Below are 10,426 nucleotides of genomic sequence, written 5' to 3'. Positions count from 1 at the left end.
TCGTACTTTCAAGGAAAGAAGTCCGCAATCTACCAGGGGGTAGTGGACAACTTCAACTTTTCAAGTTGATTTTCATTATTATGTACACAGTTGACTATGTTGGTTACCATTACCTGCTAGTGAGCAGTTCCTACAAAGGGTCTTACCAAGGGGTTTAACTACGTAGATTCTACCCAACGGGCTTGGATTGCGAATGGAACACCCAGGGTTTCCAGTGCAATGTTGCTTGGGTTTTTCGCAGGTGGGAGACGTACTCCTGTGCATTTGCATACGGGTAACTGAACTTTCAGTTCAATCCCCAGGGCCATGCCAAGGGCAGGTCGGAAAAAGTATTTTGGGTCGTAGTGTCCAAAGTAAATTATGCTGTAATGCACCCACTTGTCGGATTCGATTTGGCACATGTTGTCACATGGGATACAACATGGTCTAGGAATTCAAGGAGTTTGGTTTAGCCAGTGTGGAGCAAGGCTAATGAGGGTCCCTCTCACTCCCGCCGTAGAGTGTTTGCAGTTACCTCCACACACAAGTACATCTTGTACTTGTAGGATGTTCTTTTTTCAGACATCCTTAGTTGAGACATATTCCATATGTGGCGAATATGAGTCTCTAGGGACTGACACTGGCGCCCACTCTTTCAAATATGTGTCACAACAAAGTCCCTAGGTGTTGGTCAAATCTGTTTTCTAGTTAGCATGTGTAGGCACACCTGCATTATTAAGCATAGTCCGCATATTTTTCGAAAGATAATCGATACAGTTTTATCCTGTCGTATCTCCTCGCCAAAAGCTCCAATTGACATGCTGTAAGGACACGCTTGTAAAGCCCATCGAGGCCTTCGAAATAGAACTTTAAATCTGAAAATTTGTAGCTTTGAAGAGTTTGGACTGGTGTGCACAAAAAGCACTAAAATTGGCCAAAAAACCACATTTTGCATACATGTCTTCATTGCACTTCCCTCCATCGCATACCGTAGTAGCCAATACCCCCAAGATCCCTTTGGATGCACATAAACACTTGTACTTGGGACTTTACTGGGTTGACCATCTTTGGTTGTACTAGCGTGACTACTAGTATGTGGATAACTATTTTAAGAAAAAATACCAGGTCTTTAAGCCTCTCTAAGAAGGGATTCACATGTTAGTTTTATGGTATGCTATTGCAATCCCTCATTGTTCCTACCTTGTATTCATGCATGTGTGGGTGATCTGAATAGGGTTTTCTCTCCATAAAAAGGTGTGTGAGCTTGTATATGGGGGTGCTAAAGCTTCCATGAAATGGTATCAATGAAGAATTGAATGTTGAAGGGTTTTTGATAGGGCAAACAAACATTGTACATGTGCAATTGGGAGTGAGGCTACACCAAATCGCCACACACACAAGAGTTTTGAGTTGATCTTGGTTCTTTTACTTTTTTTTTTCAAACTCACAATTTGTGAGTTGATCTTGGTTCTTTTTTAAAGTGAAGCTTTCATAGTTGAAGTTTTGTTCATTTTAAATGTGTCTTTTGCTATAAATCGTTTTGCGATTCGCTTGATTTCCCACGAACCCTCACAGTTTGAGGCCCTGTGCTTTCCTAGCTGTACTACACACTTCTTGACAACACTTTACATTTTATATAACTATGTGCTATATAATATATTATATATGCTATGTATATAATTCTATATAAACAACATAAACTATCTATACTATATAAACTATTTATATCATATAATATACACTTTATATATTATAGTATATATATTATGTTATATTATATATTATAGCATTACATTATACTATATAAACTTTATATATTATGTCATATATATATTACATTATATAACTACTATATTATATATAATATACATGTTATCTAGTAACACTATGTATATATATAGTATATAATGTGTTATATGTATACTAGATATATTTAGTGTATATATATTGTGTATAGTTATATAATAGCTATACACTATATATACTATATTGTATTATACATTTTATATAGTTATATAAATATATAAGTATATCTATATAAATATATGTAAATATTTATATCAAATATAGTTATATTAGTATAGCTATATATATGATATGTTATAGTGAGAGTTTTTTTTTTCAAATGCACCTATTTTGAGTGATTATAAGAGCAAGATGTTATAACAAGAATATTCGAATGGTTCTTAATTTGAATGGATTTTAATGATTACAATTGTACATATCTTAAAGGATGGATATTGAATATCCATTTAGTATAGTTTTTAATGAACACATTAACTCCTTGGAGCTTTATTCTTTTCCACTTCCTCTGTGTCTTGTACACAGTTTCTACCATCTCATTTTTGCACAAGTTTCTCTTTCTCAAGCTTTCCTCCTCCATCTTTCTTAAACAATCTGGAAGTGCCATTGCACCCCGACTTCTGAAACTAGAATAACTACTCATTACAAATGACGTTTACAGCCATAATCCGCAGCATTTCATAACTCGCAAAAGATAAGATTTTGGTACGAAACTTGAGTTATGTTGTGTTGTTGACCCAGTGGTCAACATTCCCCCCTTCCGCGTTCATGTCGTCCCCGACATGACCTGATTGTCGATGGCAATGTGGTCTTTGCTGTCGTTTTGTTGCTGTAAAGAAAGTATAGACTATAACCTTTGCAGTAGCTTGTCTTGTTCGTCCAATCCAATGTACATAGTCTTCACATGATTCAGGAAAATCATAATTGATGATGAACTTTATGTCTTTCACATCCACGCTCCGAGCTGCAGCATCTGTTTCTGTCATTATAGGTCTACTGCCAGATCTAAAATGCAAAAAGAACCCAATGTCGTTTAACTTGACTCTTATCATCATGGATAGAGAAAGCTCCATCCATCACTTGCTCCAGCAAATCTGTCAATTCAGAGTATTTGTTATTCTCAGAAACAACTTCTACAATCTGTAGAATTGAGTGATTGGCTTTCTGATCTTGTGAGACAATGACAACTTTGTAAGCCTTAACTTCTTTAGGCCAAGTTGCACTCCAATGCAAAGTCTATCTGTCAGGCTGAATCCAGGACTTAATTATTCTAATTTGAGGTTCAAAACCCTGCCGAGCATTCGATGCGCATTATCAAGGACAGCTTTTGAGATCCTATGATTACCCTTATGCCTGCTCTTTGTCATTGATGACTTCTTTGTTCCTGTGCAATCATGTTGTTAGTGTTGTCTGCAGCTTTGTCATTGTAGGTCATTCTTCGACTCGCCATTGAGGAGAAGTATGCTATGATCTAAAATTGGTGCTCCAATTCATTTGTCAATTGATTTGAGTAGCATTTCCTTATTGTTGATGTAGAAGGAATATGTACAAGAGGATGGTGATAGGTGTCTTTAGATTAGGGTGTAAAACCTGGATGACCAAAGGGAAAAAACCCGGTGGGAAAAAAATGCCTTTGGTATACGCTCTTATTGGAGTTGAGCAGTTGAACGTGAAGTACATGTTCATGAAAGGTGAGTTCTTGGGTGAAACACGGAAAGAGTGCCTGATGCAAGTGCCAATTATGGGACACTCTGTATGCATATGAGAAATTTGTCAACAAAAGCATGCAATGAGAAAGAAGGAGATGATGGGTGTTTCGATAAATGTAGCACATGTGAAATCAAAAGATGTCTCAATAGCTTCCACCTTTCCAAGAAGGGTTGTCGACGTAGAAGTTTCTCCACTCGTATCTCACTGTTCTCAGTATGTGAGTGTCTTTTGGACCTTCTCCTTCACTTCACCAGACTTAAGTACTTAGACTTCGACTCTTTTGCTCACCTATACCAGCATGAGAGACACAACGTAAATATGCTCAACTCTTCCAGCTTGAGCAGTACCTAGAATAGCTAAGACGCTTAGACCACAGAGAATATTACTTGAAGCTTTGGGACTAACACCTCACTCATTTTGTGGCTTAGCTACTCGACTCTGACTTGTATGACTTGTCGATTGCATGTTGACACTGCTTTGTGACAAGTTCTTCGGCTGTTGTAGTGCCTGCTCAGATATACTTCGTGAAGTTTCATCGTTTCCCTGTACCTTCTTCTCTTTGTAGTGCTCAGGCCTCCCATCAGTCTTTTCTTCATGTGGATTATGGATTTTTTTATTTTTTTCTTAATAATAAACAAAGAAAATCTTAAAACAACTTAACAAAAGAAAAATCATTCAAATGGAAATCTAAATGCTATGTACACCATACACATGTCCCTAGGGGCTCATATATGGATTTTGTCTCCATACTCCTCTGTAACACTACTATGAGGACATATACTCTAAATTTCATCAAAAAATTATCACAATAAAACACAAAAATTCAATGCATCTCACAAAACATTTCCCTCTAATAGTCATAATGTTAGGTCCGCATTCAGAATGCCTCCCCCCTTCCTATTTGGAGTCATCCTTTACGACAGGGTATCACAAAGGGTATGTGTTGTGCTTGGGCAATTAAAAGTTGTGCTTATGCAGGCCTTGTAATGTAGCCCTATTATGCATACACAGTCAATGCATGGAAAAGATTTATGTTGTGAAAGATGTGGGTATAAGAAATTTGCTTATTGGCATTTGTTGGCGAGGCTTCCTATTCTAAGCAATGTAATGGTCTTTGAAGCTCCTGTATCGTTGCTTGATTGAAGCGACTTGCTCTCTTCTAACTGTACTGTAATCGTAGGAAGAATTGTAAGAATTCCAGCGGCGATGCACTGACAACAGTTTTGTTGTTCTTCTTTGGGACCCATTTCTTTGCGATTATTGGTTGTTTTGTTGCTGACGCTCATTTAGGAACCCATACTTGCCCGTGCTTCGTTTGTGTTTGAAGACACTTCTTTGGGATCCACCTTTTTGTTGTGTGAGTCGACAGTGGTCTTTGCTTCAGCCCTTGTACGCTTGGTTGGGGACGGGATTTAGGCTTTGAAAGTTGATACTGTGGTTGTTTTGGAATCCAAATGAATTCCTGACTTTTTCGTGCTTGAATCATCTTCTTTGGAGCCCAAACCTGAGTTGTGAAAGCTTGCAATTTTGTGATATTCTTACCCGTTCGTGTACGCTTTCCTTGTTTTTGTTTTGGTGTTGGATCTTGTGATTTGTCATTAGAGATCTTTGTCTTCTTGATCCATATATGTTTTTGGCCGATCTGGCTTTTTGGTATCCAGATTTGTCGAGCTTTTTGGCTTTGAATTGTTGTCCTGTTCTTTTGACCTGTCATGGTTGTTGCTGAAGGGGTTGGTGATAGTGATGGCCTAAGTTGATGATAGGGGATGTTGTAAGATTCATCACTATCGCTACTATCCTCAGCAAGGTTGACTTCTTGTACTTTCCCTTGATTTTTTGGCTGGTAGTGGAAAGTTACTGTCTGTTTGCTCGTGGGTGGTAGTTTCTTGGAGGACTTTTCTAGCCCATTGATTAGAGCATTGTTAGCCCGTTGCTCTAGTCGTATTCCTCCTAGCTGAGTCTTTGCATCCTTATTATGAGCCATGTATGAGGGTGATTGTGGTGACTGTGTCTTCACGGAGGACTTTGGAATACACTTTTGATGCACTTTATTCGTGTAGCGATGACATTGATTCCCGGGTCGTTGATCTTCTTAAAGCTCTAAGTGTTCTACAGAGTCATAGAACTCGTCGTCTTCTTCATCTTTTGATTCTCCACATTTCTTTGTTTGATCCTTATTTCGAGAGCTTGTTGATGTCTGGATCTCTTTGTTTTCCTGGATTACACTCACTGCAAAATAAGGAATGACATCATAGCCATTTTCATCACAAAACTTTGTTGTGGGAGCATCCTCCACGGCGCACACGTCCAGAGTAGCCAAGATGTGTTCCCATCCAAAAGGCTCTAACTCTTCTTCATGAAATGGTTTTGGGATATAGTCCCTATCCTCTATAACTCGCTCTAGGATACATTCCTCACGTTTCAAGCTACCACATTGTGAAGCTCCACACATCCATAGTTCTTTAAGCTTACCTAACCAAGCTGGAAGTTTTGATCCTTCTACTGTGGCGGAATCAAACTCCTCTACCGGTGTTCTCGTCACATCCCTATAGCTATGGTCCCTCAAGTTTATCTTTGTTATGGTTTCCATATGTCTCAGGTATATATGGTCATAACCCCAATCTTGGACGATTTTCAATTGTCGCATGAATGGTCTTCCCAGAATGATGTCATAGTTGTTCTTCTTGCCAAAGTCAACAACAACAAAAGTGTGTTCATATTCAATGCCACAAGAAGTAACAAGTACTTTTTCTAGCAATCCTAGGGGCTTTTCCTTGTGTCTGTCTGCAAGCTGTAGGGTCATTCGTGTGGATATCAAGGCAAGTTTTCCCCATTTTTTCCAAACCTCTTTGGTTGTAATGGCCACACCAGCTCCACTGTCAAGGATTGCCATGGTTTTTACACCATTGAATTCCATAGGAAGGGTGGTGTTTCCATCTTCTCCCTCATAATACTCGCCTACCTTGTTTAATGGCACTGGCCTAGTATTTAGTTGAGGCATTTCAAGCTCTTTGATGCCTTCCTCGATTTGAGTCATTGGGGTTTTTACACCAAATTTCTCTAGACATTTACCTACATTAGCCCACATGTTTGGTCTTATTCTGAGCAACTCGGCTAACATTATTGTACAGGTGACTGGGGTAGATAGAATATCTACTAGCCCCTTTGAATCGATGGCCTTGTTGGGAGATAGTCTCTTTGATGGGACTGTAACCACATCTGACTTGGTCTTGTACTCTCCCATGTAGGATGGTAGTGTTCTTAGAGAATGGGGTTGACTATCCATAGATTGTACAGATCCTTTGTCGCCCCAACATGATTTCACGTTTAGATTCATTTGAGATCCAGTCTCAAATTCCTCTATTGGTGGTAGAAACACTCCTCGTTCATCACCAGTCTTGTCTACTAGTCTTCTTAGTTCATGGGATTCATTGACTTCTCTAACTTGTTTCCACAATTTGTCAAGACCATCTATCTCTTTACAATCCTCAGGTATAGCTTGGTGAAATCCCTCGAAAGAGTTATCCATGGTATTCAATACTATCCTTGGTTCTAATGCTGGGTCTTTGAGGTTTGGTCTGTGCTTATGACTAGAATGTGGCTCTTTTAGTTCCTCGTTTGGTGGGATTACTTGTGTAGGCATGACACGGATCACATCCTCAGGTTTTGCAACTGGTGGTTCTAGTAAAGCTTGGGCTGTTTGAATCATTTTCTGGCACATTTCAAACCTTTGCTTTTCTAGTTACCGCATAGGGATATGTGATCCACCCGTGTTCTTGGGTTTGGTTGTTTTTGAGCCTCGCATCATAGGCTTTCAAGAGGGCATCTAATGTCTCATTAACCTTCTCTACCAACACAGATCCTCCTGAACTAGCACTTCTTGGTTTCTCATCCGTGGATGGTTCTTCTAGAGGTTTAACCATCTGTGTAAGAGAAGGTGCCTCCTTTTCCTCATGTTGTTTTATCTTCTCCTCAGCTTCGGTAAGCTTCTCAGCTAGGGATTTTTGATCTCGTTCCCTGCGTTCTTTCATCCTAGTCTTTCTAGCTTTCCAACTATTTCGTTTGCTCTTGGTTTTCTGACTTGGTGCGTCTGTCTTTGGTCCATCATCTGTCTTTGGACTCGTGTCACTTTCCATGTTCTTTGTCTCTGGATTCTCATCAGCTTTCTTTTGAGCTTGTGCTCCCGTAACCACTTGAACTGGTACGACATTTTCATTTTTTGAGCTACTAGGTAGCTGAACAATCCCTAATACATTTGTCGTTCTTTTCCTAATTTGGTTTGGTTTTTTCGGGCAATAGGGGATCAAGTGAGTGATGCCACACTCAAGACAATAGGCATTTACTTCAGTGATCTCCGTATGAGGACATTGGTTAACCAAGTGGTTGTCACGACTTTTGTGACAATCTGTCTCTGGTTGAGGAGATTCTTTTAGCATTTCCTCTTGGTTATAAGTAAGTGTTGACCTAGATAAGCCGCTATTTGCAATGAATGGCAATGTCCTTTCATCCATTTCATACCTTCTTTCTTTTGACTGAAACCCAGGAGGTGGAGGTTGTACCGGCCTCACCACTCCATGTGTTTCTCTCACATTTTGTTGCTCCAAAGGGTAGTACTCACTATGGTTTCTATACCACATTCTAGCTGGTACTGGATTTGGTTTATTTGATGCTCCCATCATTGGCATGTATCTCATGTCTACCGGCATTCTAGCACCTGGCAGTGGAGGTTTTTGTCTTAAGACAAGTTGTGGCCTTAAAACTCCTACTGGTCCTGGCGCATTCTCCGTAATGTATCTAGGTGGAATAGGTGCTTCTGGAACAGGTTGTACATACCTCTCCCTAGCATTTTCCATGATACAATAGCACTCTTCCCCCGTATGGTTCGTCCACTTTCTCTCAATTTCACACCACTTCGGCTCTCCCGAATCAGACCTTACAAGAGGAATCAACCTCTTGACCAAGTTGTCGATAAGATTTTCTTGATCAATAGGTGCCGTTGGCTTGGCAATGGACTCACTTATCTGTGAAACACAGTGCTGAGAGGATGTGTAATCTCCTTGACTCTTTAAGTCCTTTTCTCATGCCTCACAGTTATCCACTAGATAAAGAGCTTCTTTGATCAACTCGTTTAGCGTCATCCTCCTTATCATATGCAGATCCTTTTGAAGGCCCGCATGTCTCATTCCCTGGATAAAGATCTGCATCAGTCGTGCTTACGTAGGTAATTCCGCTCTCGGACAAAGCTTAACATATCTCTTGAGCCATAATGATGCTTTGCGTACTGATTCATCCTCTTTCTGTTTGAATCTATGGATTTGCGAGACCATGTTGTGAGCAATGCCTTTTGGCGAGAATTCTTCAATAAACTCCTCAAACAGCTCATCTAGGGTCTCAAAATCCCATTTTTCCACCAAGTCGAACCATGTAGCTGCATCATCTTCTAGAGTCAATCCAAATCCCGCAAATTGTGTCGCAAAATCTAAAGCTTCCTCTGCTCTAATCACTCTTCTAAAAGCCGTTACGTGATCTCTCGGATCTTTATCTCCGGAGTATTTTCTGTTTACCCATTTCTGAACTTGGGATGGTCTAACTCGTCGATTGTCTACAAGTCTAACCAGAGATTCTCCCAATCCTTCTCTCGTTATCGCTCTTGAAGGGAATCTTGGTGGATCTCTTCTTGGAATTCCTATAGGAATTCTCGTGTTTGGTGGAGGCATTTGTGGTCCTTCATTGACCAAATATCCACCTCTTTCTAGTACAGTCTGTGGATTTGTGCTTTCTACAACTCTGTATTCTCATCCATACTTGTCGACAACTATAGATCTCCATTGACAGTCGACTCCGTGTGTGTAGACATATAAGAGCTTGTAATCCGTTATCTCTTCTAGGTATGGATCTGAGCACCTATAAAGATTGACCTCATTGTCGTCAATGTATCTATATAATTCTTCATTCTCATGACCAATTATCCAAACTCTCTCAACAAGATGGATCTTTATCAATTGCAAGTTTGGAAGATCCATTGTGGGAGGATATTCCTCTATTGTCAGGATCTCCAAGCTTGTGTAAGCTGCGTTTGAATCTAGGGTAGACATGATTTCTGGGATTAAGAGCTTTTGCTTGGTTCAAGTAGACTTAGTCCACTGTGTTCAAGTGCTTTGGTTAGGGAAAAGTCGAAACTATGTCCAAAACCGCAACCGTTTCATCACAATTCTCGCAAATTGTTGCTTTTAGACACCCCTGACTTCCGGATGAATTTTGAGGCCTCAAACGATGTTTTTTTCAAAGTTGACCTAAGATCTGTAGAGCCGCTCTCGGGCTACGTTTTGATATAAAAACTTTTCCGATCCGATACCGTTTGTGAAAGTTATGGCCAAAACAGTGAAATGCAGTTTAGACTGGTCAAAATGAGTCCAAATTCACATTTTAAAAGAAGATTTGGGATCTCTGTGACACTATGAACACTTCTGTATGGTCAAAATTTTAGTTGGACCCTAAAACTGGCCTAGAGATATCCTACGCGTAGGATGTCTATATGCTCAGAATTTAACAAAATTTGGTCCAGAGACTCCCCTTAAGTCCAGCAACACAATGGTATGCTCAGATTTTAGTTTGGATGTAAACATGGCCTTGAGACATCCTACACGTAGGATATCTTTTTGCTCAGAATGACTTGAAATTTTCACCCCAGCTTCTCCTTGATGTCCTGATCACAGTGGTGTGCTCATAGGTTGGTTTGGAGTCCTAAATCAAGCTAGAGACATCCTATGCATAGGATGTCTTTTTGATCTGTTTCAGCTCAAACTTGCACTGTAGCTTCCCCTTGATGTGCTAAACTCACAGCTATTTTTACTTTTTGATTCTGACACCTATAGGCTGGTCAAATGATCAAGAATCTGTTCCAAAATCTTGATGTCTGTTCTGATGAATTCCT

Source organism: Adiantum capillus-veneris, chromosome 11 (assembly GCF_014529385.1).
Source record: "Adiantum capillus-veneris isolate H3 chromosome 11, ASM1452938v2, whole genome shotgun sequence".
NCBI classification, from domain to species: domain Eukaryota; kingdom Viridiplantae; phylum Streptophyta; class Polypodiopsida; order Polypodiales; family Pteridaceae; genus Adiantum; species Adiantum capillus-veneris.
The sequence above is the reverse complement of the archived record's forward strand: the minus strand, read 5'-3'. Positions refer to the sequence as shown.